Below are 15422 nucleotides of genomic sequence, written 5' to 3' on the forward strand. Positions count from 1 at the left end.
ACATTGTCTAAGAAAATGGAGAGTGAAATACTGTGATCTGTGTAGAGTATTTGGATATTAAAACAACAAATTAAAATGGATATTAAAATACTGCAAATTACAGTATTCCCTGCATACTGCACACTTTATAGTAATTTGAATAATGTCTCTTAAAAAAGCAAGGAAGAAATTACCTGAACTTTGTAAAGAATGATAAATGACATGATTAAAGGTACGTAGAAGCCCATTAGAATACAGTTTTAAAGCTTTCGGGCTTTGAGAATTTATCCTCAAAAAGTTATAAGCCATTAAGCAAGCAAGGGGACCACAAATCCCACAGACCCAACACCCAGCAGGGCAAGCTTTTTATCTTCCTGATTATCTGAAATAAGAACCAATGATTTTTAGTGTCAGTAAGTGTTTCTCTGAATAGGATTGGTCCACTTACAAAAATGGCACTTACCTGTACAGGAGCCTGTTTTAAAATATGGATCTTAAAAGAGTAAATGTAAGGTTTCCATACCTGGAGCCAGTGCTTACATGACAGAGGAACCAAGATAAAACTCTGAGAGCTAAAAGTTGTAGTGTCAGAACAGGAGAGAGGGGAAATGAGACTTAAGGTGGGATAAAATAGAGGGAGTGGCCTGGGAAAGAATCCACGCAGGAAAGAAAGAGGCAGAATACCTAAGGAAAGAGGGGAGAAAGCCTGGTAAACCTGGGCTTTGATGACTCTATACATACCTACAAAAAACTGGCTTCTCTTAAAGAGATGTAACTAATAATATTCAGGAGGAGCCTCATCTTCAGGTAATCTGCATGTAGCAAAGATCTTTTTTCTAAATCAATTTCCAAATACCGGGGAGCCAGTGAGTTAAAACACACTCTGAAGAATAGGAAAGAGAGGATTTCACTGTGCATTTTATGACTTAAATTTTGCTTCACATAAAAGGCCAGAGACTCGAGCACACACTTCTGGAAGTATTCCTCTCATTCTTTGTTAGCTATAAAATAAACACCCCTCTAAAGCTCCTGAAATTCAAACCTATTTGTGCTGTGTTTAAAAGTGGGATTAAATGCAGTGAAGTGGTTCACAAGTCTTTGAGGATTCAGGTAACTTTCTCTCAGTAGAAGGAGTTTATGCTGGATGTACTCAATCACAGACATTAACAGCTAAAAGGCAGATAGCATTTGAAGATTTACATTAATACAGGAGAAAATTATCAGGAAAAAAATCTGTCCAGACATGGAAAGAGCATCAAGAAAAAATTGCTTTCATGTTTTACTAAGACTTGATTCAATAAACCAATGGGGGAAAAATGCATGAGGGAGAAAACATAAGTCCTTCCACATTAAAGATGATTGTTCTAAAACAGTGATTTTCAAACACAAGTCTGCATCAGCATCATCAGGAAAGCAACTTAAAATGGGCCCCTGTAGAACTGCTGATACAGTAGATACCACGTGGGGCAGAGAATCTGTTTCTGCACCAGAGGCCTCACTTCGAAAACTGCTGATGTAAGAGATGCACAGTTAAATATTGAGTTTTGAAATGGAGAGTCTACGAATTTCACCTACATATTTTAATAGTTGGTTTTCCTGTTTCCAGCCTTCCACTTTTTTGTGGTGATGGTATAAAAATCAGCGGGACTGAAAGGACTGTGATGTAAGAAGAGAAAGGTAATTTCTCCTCATTGGAGGATATTTCCCACTATTTCAACAGAAAACATCCCTCAAAAGCCAGGGGCATATTTTCTTAGAGAAGGTTTACTCACCAGACACTCCGAGAAGGATCTTCACCAGCAAGGAATAGGAATTTCCATGGATTATCACCACACATGACCATCCAGCTATAGCTGGTCAGTTTTTAAGGAGAATGGTTCCAATGCACACAGCAGAGCAACAATTTTAAACCATTTGGAGACCATCCTGGTATTCGTGTTAGCGAAACACGTTGAACATATCAATTCCAGAGAAAAATCTAAATCTCTTTTCCAGCCACCACAAATGGTTGCTTGGTCTGCGTAAAGAGAAAAGGACACGAGACCCAGCGGGTGCCAAGTGGGTAAGGAGTCAGAGGCGATTGCATCGAAACCCCTCCAAACACCTCTGCCTAAGACAGGCTTTACCGTTACTTGTGTTTGCAGCCAGCCGAATCACAGGCCCCGGAGAGCAGAGAGCCTGCCCGGCTGTGGAGCACGTCGCCGTCCATGGCACAGTCCTGATTCGGAGGGCAATCCTGACGGTGGGGAGCGCGGGAGAGGTCAGACTCAGGACAGACCAGCCTGGAGCTCTGTAGGCCGTGCTGTGGGCTGTGGTACGACGTGAAGCTTCTGGCCCACCTGTCACTTCAGAGCTCTACTTCTGAGAGGTTTCTGGTAAGACTGGGGTGGCAATTATTCGTCTCTCTATTTTCCCATTCCCCTGATCTCAAATTGTTCTGGATTAGGTGAAAATATTAAGAGACCCAGGCAAGACACCAAGCTACTCTGAATCCAGAGGCCTACCTATTGCACTGCCTCTTCTCCAAATGCCTTCAGACCCTGGAAATGCGTGGCAGTTTCCCGCCCGCGAGCGCGAGGGCCGAGCTGCGCTGGCCCGCAGGAGGCCCCCACGGCTCTCTCCCCAGCTCTGTGTTCAGGAGCAGCGTGGCCTTGGCAAGAGTCTTTACAGAATATTGAACCCCACAATCAGACATCCAGTTTTCTGGAGAGTCTATTGTTAACGCTGCCGGCACACCGCTGCCTCCAGTTCCGCACTCCACAGCGTTTGCAGCGAGTCAGCACATTTCTGAGCCGGTGGTCCCATGTGTCATTGCTTCTTATCTGTGTTAAAGGGTTGTAATATCTGGAAAAAGAACACATGTGCCCCAGTTAATGCACTGCTGAGACCTACCCAGACAGACAACTTGAAGAAATACCAGGAAAACTGTCCATGAAGGGACGGCGGACTGTCTAAATTAAACAGGCGCCTGTGAGGTGTTTGTTTTATGCATGTAGCAGCAATTTACCCCCTGACCACTTAATCAATAACTTTATGTTATATGGAAGCATCTTATATGATCTTATGTCTTTAAGCTGCTCTTAGATCCTTTGTTTTCTTATTTTTAAAAGAGGAGAAAATCCCTTTATTTATCTCAAAAGTTTGCCATAAGAATCAAGAGATAATGTATGTGAAAGTGCTTTGCAAACTTTAAATCAGTACACACATACTTGACGTGAAAGGCATTTCTTAGAAGTAGAAACAGTAGCCATATGATTTCTCTTATCTCAAATTCACATTTTGAAAATAATATATATAGTTCTATAGACAATGTAAGTTTAAAATGCAGCTTTTTCTACTTTAATGTACTATTTGGGTACATCCCTTAAGGTTAGATAGCAACATTGTATCCTATTCATATACTGTTTATAAAGAAATTACTGAAATCATCCTGGGTTAATATAGCAAAAGATAAAATAAATTTATCAATCTAATACTCAGATAAGACATAGAGAAAGTGATTAATGTCAATAGTTTCATTTTTACTTAAGTACTTTGAAAACAATATTACACCTTACAGTATTTATTGTGTTTATTCTCTTTCAACTTGCCTCATTTAATGAAATAAGCCACTTACTTAACTTTCTAGTGCACTTCATTAAATTATGTGTAAATTGTCTTGTTAGAGGTAATTTAGATGAGAAAAAGCTCAGTATTGTATTCATTAACATCCATTTAGTCAAAGAGACCATGGCTGATTTACCCAAAGACAAGTCTAGAATGTGTAGTAGAACTTCAAAGATGGAGCAGTGAATTGATTAGAGGATGTTTTTAAAATCCGAATCACCTGGCCAATTAGCATAACTCAGGCCGTGGATTTGACTTTCTCGCAATCAAATGATTCTCAGTGCGATTTGCCCAAAGATGGTTTTGCCTAAAGGCACACTTTTCTGAATTTACAGCTACACTCAAATGTAATCTACATAATGAAAGTGTGTGTTTTCCTTAAAACTGCCACGTGGATGATTCTGTAGGAAAGACAAGGAAGTTTCAGAAATGAAGTGAATAATTGCTCTAATATTTATACTTCTAGACATTCACTATGAAGCTGCCCACAGTTCTTTATATATATTAGGGACACTAGACCTGTAGCTGGGCTGTAAATTTTAAATTTTTCTCCAGTTTGTCACTTGTCTTTAGACTTCCTTATAGTGATTTTGTCATGCAAAGGTTTGGTTTTTTTATTTAATAGTGTAGAAAATAACAATGTTCCAATAATTCATCTCAATTTTGATTTCTATTTAGGAAGCCTTTCCTGTATCCAGGTTATTGAAGCATTTACATGTATTTCCTTTTATAACATGTATGCAGTCTTTAAATTTCAGTTCCTGATCCATTCTTACATATGGTTTGTGACATGTGTCTTCATCTTTTTCAAAATAGCTACCCAGTTATCTCAGCAACATTTATTAAAAACCTATCTTTGCCCAGTGATTTGTGATATGATTGTTATTATATACCTAATTTCCATAGGTCCCTTGGTCTGTTTCTGGAATTTCTATCATCCATTGGTCTATTTATGAGCCAGTACTCTACTATTTTCATTATAGTGACTATCTCATATGTTTTAATATCATTATATTAAAATCTTTATAATATATATATTTATATAATATAATGCCTTATAGTTTCTCTTTTTCATTGTTTTTCTACCTACTGTCACATGATTATTTTTCCACATGAAGTTTAGTATCGAGTTTTCTAGCTGCATAAAACTAGTTTATTGGTACTTTATTGAATTGTATAAAATTTACCAGTCGCTTTTGGAAGAACTGACATCTTTATGATGTTGACTGGTTCTGTGGAAGAATAAGAATATGATTTCTTTGTATGAACCTACATTTGTATATATTAGGAATAGTTCAAGCTTTTCTTCATACTGGTTTTACTCATTTCCTGTTAAATTTATTTCTAGGTATTTAATTTTCTTTACTGATTGAAAACCATGTCTTCACTAACATTTTACCTTCTAACTGGTTATATATATATATATGAAGATCATTGATTTTTGCATATCATTTGTGTGCCCTGTTCCTTACTCATCTTTGTTGTTGTTTGACAGTATAATTGATTCTCTCAGGTTTTCTAGTTTATTATCCAATCTTTTGCTAATAGATTATTTCCCTTCTTTTCTAATTCATACATCTCAAATTGGCTTCTCTTATCCAGTTGCCTTGGGCAGAACCTCATTTTCCCCTTTTCCCGATCATGATGACAAAGTAACATCCATGCAGGAGAGGGGAGCCTACCTGCATTCCTGACACAAACACCACTTCAGTGTTGCTGCAGAGGGGGTTTATCTTCCTGAATATTTTATTTATTAGTTTGTAACTTTGTTTTTGTGCTCTCTTTATTTGATTTATCAATTTTGAACTAGCTCCAAAAAAATTGGGGTTATTTTTCTTCATTTACATTTACTTCAAAACATTTTACCTAGCATTTCAATTAATTACCTGTTCTTTAGATATTTGGAAGGTTTCTTCTGGGAAACTAACTGGGTCAGGGGCTGTATTGTACAGTAGTTCCTTAACAGGCTTTTTCTTTTATAGAAATTAATCTATTTAAGCTTTCTATCTCTAAAGGAATCCATTTTTATGTTATTTTCCTTATTTACTAATCTAAATTAGAAATTCAAATTTATTTACATAGAGGTTTTCAAAGTAGCCTCTTCTGATATTTTTAAAACAGTTCTTCTGTTTCAATTTTATTACCTTTATGTCATTGTTTGTATGTGTGTTTTCTCCATTTGCTTTATTAAATTAGTTAGAAGTTTTAATATTTTGTTGTTTTTCAAAGAACTAGTATTTATTAGAACTATCACTTTTTTGCCTCAATTTCTTTTTTTAAATCACTTTATTGAATTATGACTGGCAAACAAAAAGCTACACATATTTAATGCACACGACTTGACGAGCTTGGAGACAACACATGCCATATCCACCAGCGTCTGTGCCATAAATATGTTCTATACTTGCAAAAGTTTCCTCCCACCCTCTCTGGTTATTACTATTGTTATTATTTTTATGATAGGCACTTAACATAAGGTCTACCTTCTCAATAAATGTTTATCGCACTGTACTGCTATCTCTAGGCTCTATGCTGTGCCATAGATCTCTAGGACCCACTTGTGCATACCTGAAACTTTGAGCCCTTTGATAACATCTCTCACTCCCCCTCACTCCCAGCCCCTGGCAAACACCACAGTTGTGCTGCCTGGTGAGCGATCCGAGCATGTTGTTTATAACACTTCTCTCTGTAAAAGTAAAGACAAATTTCTTGTGACCTAGTATATGATTATTTTTTGCAAGGTTTTATGTTTAAGAAACTTCAAAACAAAAACTGAGAACCTTTCACAGATTGGAAAAGACTAATGAGACAGGGCAACTGAATGCAGTGCGGTGTCCTGAGCCAGGTCCCAGAACAGGATGGGAACTGAGTAAGTTGTGTACTTCACTTAATGGTATCAAGCCAAGGTTAATTGGTTTTGATCAAATTTCCGTGGTTGTGATAAGATGTTAAACAATTCAAGGGCAAGGTGGGTAAAAGTTTTGGAAAAATTCTCTGTATTAGTTTTGTAACACTTGAAAATACGTATTTTTCTTCTATCTTCAGAAACATCCAGAACCAGGAACTTCTAAAATAACATTGTGAATTCCATGTCCTACCTTCCAACTTCTACTAAGAGTTCTGAATGTTGGCATCAATCACCCATAAGAGGGTCCAAGGAATTTTGCAAGGTTCTTTCACTAAATGAAAGAATGTTCTGTAGAGATGGAATCATGTGATGCACTTTTGGAGGGGATCCATTTATTTCAAATTAATTTACATCACTGATCAGTGTTATTTGCTGTTTCACAAAGCCAAGGATGGTCGAACTGTAGGCTTAGTTCTGTCCAAATGTCCTAGCGTTAACCCTTCACGGGGGTGGGAGTGGGGGTGGTTATGCAGGGGGCCTGGAAGGATGCTGCATCACCTCCTCCCATAGGCATTCTGAACCCACAGCAACTTAGGGAAGGAGTCCGTCTGAAAGGAACCCGGGAACTAGGCGAGGAGCTCCTCCTCACAGCGGGAAGGGACGCACGGAGGCGGGCGGGAGGGGCAGGCAGGCAGCAGCCCCGGGGAAGAAGCGCACAGGGTGCCGCAGATCGAGCTCCCAACGCGGGAACCCGCAGGACAGAACAGTCCCCAGACCTCCTGGCTTGGAAGGCCCGTGGGGCTCCCATCCAGGCAACACCGAGGGCCGAAGGGAGCTGACCTGCTGCTCCTCTCAGTGGGCTCGCGCCCCAGACCCACTCGCCCCAGGGAACGCGCAAAAGCGGCAGTTTGCGAAGCCCCTAGACCGCACGCGAGGGCCGCTAGGGCGCCGGGCCCTCGGGAATCCTTCACCGGGGGAGGCACCGGAGGCACATCTCGCCTTCTCCCTGCCCCGTGGTCGCCTGGCCCTGGCGGCAGGTGGCGTGTGTCCCTGGGCCCCACAGGACTGTAACAGTCAGGAGAGCAGGTCGTGGCAGGCTGTCGTCCCCAGCGAAAGACGCAAACAGCAGACTGAATCATATCCACAGATTTAATGGGAAAAAGGCCCATCGTCCTGGAATTTCAGCCTGAAAGGTGGAATTTAAGTTCGCAGCACATGGACAGGCTACAGAGGCGCCCCCAGGGACCCAGGACGAGGATGCCTGCTTTTCACTCTACCTCAGCCTCACTTCAGCTCGCTGATGCCTCCCAGAAAGGAACCTGCACACTCATCTGAAACCCCAGGTTTTGCAAGTGTTGCCCAGGGGACACCTGAAGATTGCCTGGTCTGGAAGCCAACAGGGATTTCAATTGTGGGTCCACAGAACTGCATGTATTTCCATAATTAAAAAGCTACTGCCTAAGGGTCTGGTTTCCAGTCAGGCTGAAACTAGACAGATGTTCATTGATGGATGAATGGATAAGAAGATGGGGTATACACACACACACACACACACAGTGGAATACTACACAACATGAAGAATGTTCTCTTGCCATTTGCCAAAACAGGGTAGTATTATGTTAAGTAAAATAAATCAGGAAAATACAAATGACATATGATCTCACTTATATGTGGAATCTAAGAAACAAAACAATGGAACAAACACAACAAAATTCAGAGACAGAGAACAGAATGGTGGTTGCCAGGAGGAGGGGGTGGCGCTAAGCAAAATGAGTGAAGCAGGTCAAGAGATACCAACATCCAATTATAAACAAGTCATAGGGATGTAATGTACAGCATGGTGACTAGTCAATAATCAATAATAATATTATAGCGCATATTTGAATGTTGCCAGGAGAGGAAATTTTAAAAGTTTTCATCACAAGAAAAATATTGGTTTTGAAACTTTGTATGGTAAAGGATGGTAACTATGGCAGTGGTCATTTGGTGGTATACACAAACATGAATCGTGTTGCACACCTAAAACTAATATAATGTTATATGTCGATTACACCTCGATAAAAAAAAAAAGGACTCCATTGCATTTCCTTGGCGGGGCTAGGAGGAGACTATCTGCTGAGATGCCGTGACTTGGCTCTCATTGTGCGTTTGGGTGCATGTGTATTTCCTGGGGACGTGGTCCACTCCTTTATTAAAAATAGCATGCTCTTTATTCATTTACATTTTGCAATATAATTATACATGAACCTAAGTGGGCAGATAGTTAATGCTTCTTTCTTTTGAATTAATCCTGTATTATAAAAAAGTATTTTTTAATGCATGGAATGACAGCTAGCAAATTTGGTAAATCTGTGTACTGAGTCAATCTGTACAAGTCTGAATCAAATATTTTCACCTTGGGACCAAACCTACCAAGAAAATAAGGACGCCTCCTATCCATTGTCCTAACAGATTCTCACTTGGAAAAGCTGAAAAATGTTGCTGATTTTTTTCTGTAAGATTCATTAAAGGGAATAAATACATTGAAAATCACAGAGTGGTTTGTTAGTGAAGTATAAATGTGAGTGTATTCCTTATATTTCTGTGAAATATTACAAATTATTTTATCCTTAATTAAAAACAATTTGAACACTTACTGTATCATAGGCATTTTGGGGGTTACAAAATGACCAAAGAACAGAGGACTTTGGGATAAAATACATTTATGCAAATAATGCAGCAATCTCATTTGGAATATACTTTCAATGAATAACAGTGTTCAAATTTGAACAGAAATTATATGACTTGAATTCAGAGTTAAAAGTTTTATACTACAACCATTCTGTATCTCTGATATACAAAATATATACTTAAGCTTTAGTTTTTGTTTGCAATGCTGCCATTGTATCATATTTTACATCAACTATATATGTCTAGTTGTCAAAACTAATTCTATTTTCATTATTTTTCTTATTAGCTTTTCTCAAGTCTTTATACTGTAATACTGGAAACAATGTAAACTTTCAGGAATCCAAATAAATAAATAAATAAAAGGGTATCTTTGAAAAACTTTTTTTTTGAGAGGGCATCTCTCATATTTATTGATCAAATGGTTGTTAACAACAATAAAATTCAGTATAGGGGGGTCAATGCTCAATGTACAATCATTAATCCATCTCAAGCCTAATTCTCATCAGTCTCCAATCTTCTGAAGCATAATGAACAAGTTCTTACATGGTGAACGAATTCTTACATAGTGAATAAATTCTTAACATGGTGAACAGTACAATGGCATTCATCACAGAAATTTTCAGTTTTGATCACGCATTATGAACTATAAACAATCAGGTCAAATATGAATATTCGTTTGAATTTATACTTGATTTATATGTGGATCCCACATTTCTCCCTTTGTTATTATTATTATTTTTATTTTTAATAAAATGCTGAAGTGGTAGGTAGATGCAAGATAAAGGTAGAAAACATAGTTTAGTGCTGTAAGAGGGCAAATGTAGATGATCAGGTGTGTGCCTATGGACTAAGTATTAATCCAAGCTAGACAAGGGCAGCAAAACATCCACGGATGCAGAAGATTTCTCTCAAAGAAGGGGGTTGAGGTTCTGAGCCTCACCTCTGTTGATCCCCAATTTCTCACCTGATGGCCCCCCTGCGACTGTGCCTGCCTTAGGTTGTTCCTCCCTTGAGGAATCTTACCTGTCTCTGGCTAACCAGTCATCTTCCGGGGCCATACAGGGAAATGTAAAGTTGGTAAGTGAGAGAGAAGCCATATTGTTTGAAAAGGTTAGCTTTTTACTTCTTTGCAGATTTATGCCCTGTGGCTTCTATGCCCAGCACTTGTCTCGAGGTATCTTTACCACCTGGAGGAATTATGATACTCAGCAAATTCGATATGAGGCACAAATTCTATTTAAGGGTTGTAATTAGGAAGGAAGAAGAAAAGCTATAGAGGTAGCATATGGAAGAAAACATGGGAGGATTGATTATTTCTTTGACATATCTTCTTGTAGAGTACCTCAAGTATGTATAGGTTTTAAACTACTAACTAATTTGCACACACATATTAACATAATAGGAATATGGTGACATAAACAAAGCAAATCTATAATTACCATCCATCTCCAGTGAAGCCAAGAAAACCATTTAGGCACCCTAGGCATTTGTGAAAATTTGTCTATGATATGATGGATATTGTCCAACTGTACTTGAACAGTCTGAGAGAAATCAGACAAATTAAAGCAGCCCATTTCTGGGATCTGTTCACATCCCATATGTTCTTTTAACCGTAGATAGTCTATAGTCATAAGATTTTGGAGTGCTACAACTTGCACCCCTCCCAACTCCTGGTTGAGTTCCAACAGTACAGATCAGGTCAAATTCGTTCTCTCACTGTATGCACATGCCAGCCTAGACATCTCCCTCCTCATTCCAATGGCAAGTCCAGGAAATGGTGGGGTGGATGCAGCCACAACCACAGCATCGCCCAGATCCCTGTGGAGGCTTTTTGATGATCATCCCCCGGCACAAGTCCTCCAGAGAGTGCTGATGCCAGAAGCTCCTCCTCATATTGTATCTTAGTTCATTTTCTGGGTATCCAAGCTAGGCCTTGATCTTCTGCATAGAAACAAACAGACCCTTTGCCCACACTTTGACATGCCCTCTATACCACTGTGCAGAACTCATTGGAGGTGAGCACACAGGAACTGCTTTTTTTTTTCTTTTTATTAAGAGAAAGGAATATTATCAGAAAAGAGTACCTCCATAGCTGATCATCTGACACCCTTTAAGTGATCAACATTAAGGATATTTAAAGCATGCGTTGATCTTTGATTTACCAATAGTTTTATCCTATCAAGGAGTAATCCCCCTTTTCTTTCTTTCTTTCTTTTTTTTTAAAATCTTTAATCTACACTTACATGAAGAATACTATGTTTACTATGCTCTCCCTTATATCAGTTCCCCCCTAACAACCACATTATGGTTATTGTCCATCAGCTTAGCAAAATGTTGTAGAGTCACTACTTGTCCTCTCTGTGTTGTGCAGCCCACCCTCCCCTTTCTCCCTCCCTCCCATGCATGCTAATCTTAATACCCACCTTGTTCTTCCCCCCCTTATCTCTCCCTACCCACCCATCCTCCCCAGTTCCTTTCCCTTTGTTACCTGTTAGTCCATTTTTGGGTTCTGTAATTCCGCTGCTGTTTTGTTGCTTCAGTTTTTCCTTTGTTCTTATACTCCTCAGATGAGTGAAATCATTTGGTATTTCTCTTTCTCCGCTTGGCTTATTTCACTGAGCATAATATTCTCCAGCTCCATCCATGTTGCTGCAAATGGTTGGATTTTTCTACTTCTTATGGTTGAGTAGTATTCCATTGTGTATATGTACCACATCTTCTTTATTCATTCATCTACCGATGGACATTAAGGTTGCTTCCAATTCTTGGCTATTGTAAATAGTGCTGCGATAAACATAGGGGTGCATCTGTCTTTCTCAAACTTGATTGCTGCGTTCTTAGGGTAAATTCCTAGGAGTGGAATTCCTGGGTCAAATGGTAGGTCTGTTTTGAGCATTTTGATGAACCTCCATACTGCTTTCCACAATGGTTGAACTAATTTACATTCCCACCAGCAGTGTAGGAGGGTTCCCCTTTCTCCACAGCCTCGCCAACATTTGTTGTTGTTTGTCTTTTGGATGGCAGCTATCTTTACTGGTGTGAGGTGATACCTCATTGTAGTTTTAATTTGCATTTCTCTGATAATTAGCGATGTGGAGCATCTTTTCATGTGTCTCTTGGCCATCTGTATTTCTTTTTTAGAGAACTGTCTGTTCAGTTCCTCTGCCCATTTTTTAATTGGGTTATTTGTTTTTTGTTTGTTGAGGCGTGTGAGCTCTTTATATATTCTGGACGTCAAGTCTTTAACAGATCTCTCATTTTCAAATATATTCTCCCGTACTGTGGGGTTCCTTTTTGTTCTATTGATGGTGTCTTTCACTGTACAGAAGGTTTTCAGCTTAATGTAGTCCCACGTGCTCATTTTTGCTGTTGTTTTCCTTGCCCGGGGAGATATGTTCAAGAAGAGGTCACTCATGTTTATGTCTAAGAGGTTTTTGCCTATGTTTTTTTCCAAGAGTTTAATGGTTTCATGACTTACATTCAGGTCTTTGATCCATTTTGAGTTTACCTTTGTATATGGGGTTAGACAATGGTCCAGTTTCATTCTCCTACATGTAGCTGTCCAGTTTTGCCAGCACCATCTGTTGAAGAGACTGTCATTTTGCCATTGTATGTCCATGGCTCCTTTATCAAATATTAATTGACCATATATGTTTGGGTTAATTTCTGGAGTCCCTAATCTGTTTCACTGGTCTGTGGCTCTGTTCTTGTGCCAGTACCAAATTGTCTTGATTACTATGGCTTTGTAGTAGAGCTTGAAGTTGGGGAGTGAGATCCACCCTACTTTATTCTTCTTTCTCAGTATTGCTTTGGCTATTCAGCGTCTTTGGTGTTTCCATGTGAATTTTTGAATTATTTGTTCCAATTCATTGAAGAATGTTGCTGGTAATTTGAGAGGGATTGCATCAAATCTGTATATTGCTTTAGGCAGGATGGCCATTTTGACGATATTAATTCTTCCTAGCCATGAGCATGGGATGAGTTTCCATTTATTAGTGTCCCCTTTAATTTCTCTTAAGAGTGACTTGTAGTTTTCAGAGTATAAGTCTTTCACTTCTTTGGTTAGATTTATTCCTAAGTATTTTATTCTTTTTGATGCAATGGTGAATGGAATTGTTTTCCTGATTTCTCTTTCTATTGGTTCATTGTTAGTGTATAGGAAAGCTACAGATTTCTGTGTGTTAATTTTGTATCCTGCAACTTTGCTGTATTCTGATATCAGTTCTAGTAGTTTTGGAGCGGAGTCTTTAGGGTTTTTTATGTACAGTATCATATCATCTGCAAATAGTGACAGTTTAACTTCTTCTTTACCAATCTGGATTCCTTGTATTTCTTTGTTTTATGTGATTGCCGTGGCTAGGACCTCCAGTACTATGTTAAATAACAGTGGGGAGAGTGGGCATCCCTGTCTTGTTCCAGATCTCAGAGGAAATGCTTTCAGCTTCTCGCTGTTCAGTATAATGCTGGCTGTGGGTTTATCATATATGGCCTTTATTATGTTGAGGTACTTGCTCTCTATTCCCATTTTGCTGAGAGTTTTTATCATGAATGGATGTTGAATTTTATCAAATGCTTTTTCAGCATCTATGGAGATTATCATGTGGTTTTTGTCTCTCTTTTTGTTGATGTGGTGGATGATGTTGATGATTTCGAATGTTGTACCATCCTTGCATCCCTGGGATGAATCCCACTTGGTCATGGTGTATGATCCTTTTGATATACTGTTGAATTCTGTTTGCTAATATTTTATTTTATTGAGTTTTTTTGCATCTACATTCATCAGGGACATTGGTCTGTAATTTTCTTTTTTGGTGGGGTCTTTGCCTGGTTTTGGTATTAGGGTGATGTTGGCTTCATAGAATAAGTTTGGGAGTATTCCCTCTTCTTCCATTTTTTGGAACACTTTAAGAAGAATGGGTATTATGTCTTCTCTGTGAGTCTGATAAAATTCCAAGGTAAATCCGTCCGGCCCTGGGGTTTTATTCTTGCATAGTTTTTTGATTACAGTTTCAATTTCTTTGCTCGTAATTGGTTTGTTTAACTTTTGTGTTTCTTCCTTTGTCAGTCTTGGGAGGTTGTATTTTCCTAGGAAGTTGTCCATTTCTTCTAGGTTTTCCAGTTTGTTGGCATATAGGTTTTCATAGTAGTCTTTAATAATTCTTTGTATTTCTGTGGAGTCTGTCGTGATTTTTCCATTCTCATTTCTGATTATGTTGATTTGTGTTGATTCTCTTTTTCTCTTAATAAGTTTGGCTAGAGGCTTATCTATTTTGTTTATTTTCTCAAAGAACCAGCTCTTGGTTTCGTTGATTTTTGCTATTGTTTTATTCTTCTCAATTTTGTTTATTTCTTCTCTGATCTTTATTATGTCCCTCCTTCTGCTGACTTTAGGCCTCATTTGTACTTCTTTTTCCAGTTTCGATAATTGTGATGTTAGACTATTCATTTGGGATTGTTCTTCCTTCTTCAAGTGTGCCTGGATTGCTATATACTTTCCTCTTAAGACTGCTTTCGCTGCATCCCACAGAAGTTGGGGCTTAGTGTTGTTGTTGTCATTTGTTTCTATATATTCCTTGATCTCTATTTTGATTTGTTCATTGATCCATTGATTATTTAGTAGAATGTTGTTAAGCCTCCATGTGTTTGTGAGCCTTTTTGTTTTCTTTATAGAATTTATTTCTACTTTTATACCTTTGTGGTCTGAATAATTGGTTGGTAGAATTTCAATATTTGGAATTTATTGAGGCTCTTTTTGTGAGCTAGTATGTGGTCTATTCTGGAGAATGTTCCATGTGCACTTGAGAAGAATGTATATCCTGTTGCTTTTGGATGTAGAGTTCTATAGATGTCTATTAGGTCCATCTGTTCTAGTGTGTTGTTCAGTGCCTGTGTGTCCTTACTTATTTTCTGCCTGGTGGATCTATCCTTTGGGGTGAGTGGTGTGTTGAAGTCTCGTACAATGAATTCATTGCAGTCTATTTCCCTCTTTAGTTCTGTTAGTATTTGCTTCACATATGCTGGTGCTCCTGTATTGGGTGCATATATATTTAGAATGGTTATATCCTCTTGTTGGACAGAGCCCTTTATCATTATGTAGTGTTCTTCTTTATCTCTTGTTACTTTCTTTGTTTTGAAGTCTATTTTGTATGATATTAGTACTGCAACCCCTGCTTTCTTCTCACTGTTGTTTGCCTGAAATATGTTTTTCCATCCCTTGACATTTAGTCTATGCTTGTCTTTGGGTTTAAGGTGAGTTTCTTGTAAGCAGCATATAGATGGGTCTTGCTTTTATATCCATTCTATTACTCTGTGTCTTTTG

Source organism: Manis javanica, chromosome 9, assembly GCF_040802235.1.
Source record: "Manis javanica isolate MJ-LG chromosome 9, MJ_LKY, whole genome shotgun sequence".
Lineage (NCBI taxonomy): Eukaryota > Metazoa > Chordata > Mammalia > Pholidota > Manidae > Manis > Manis javanica.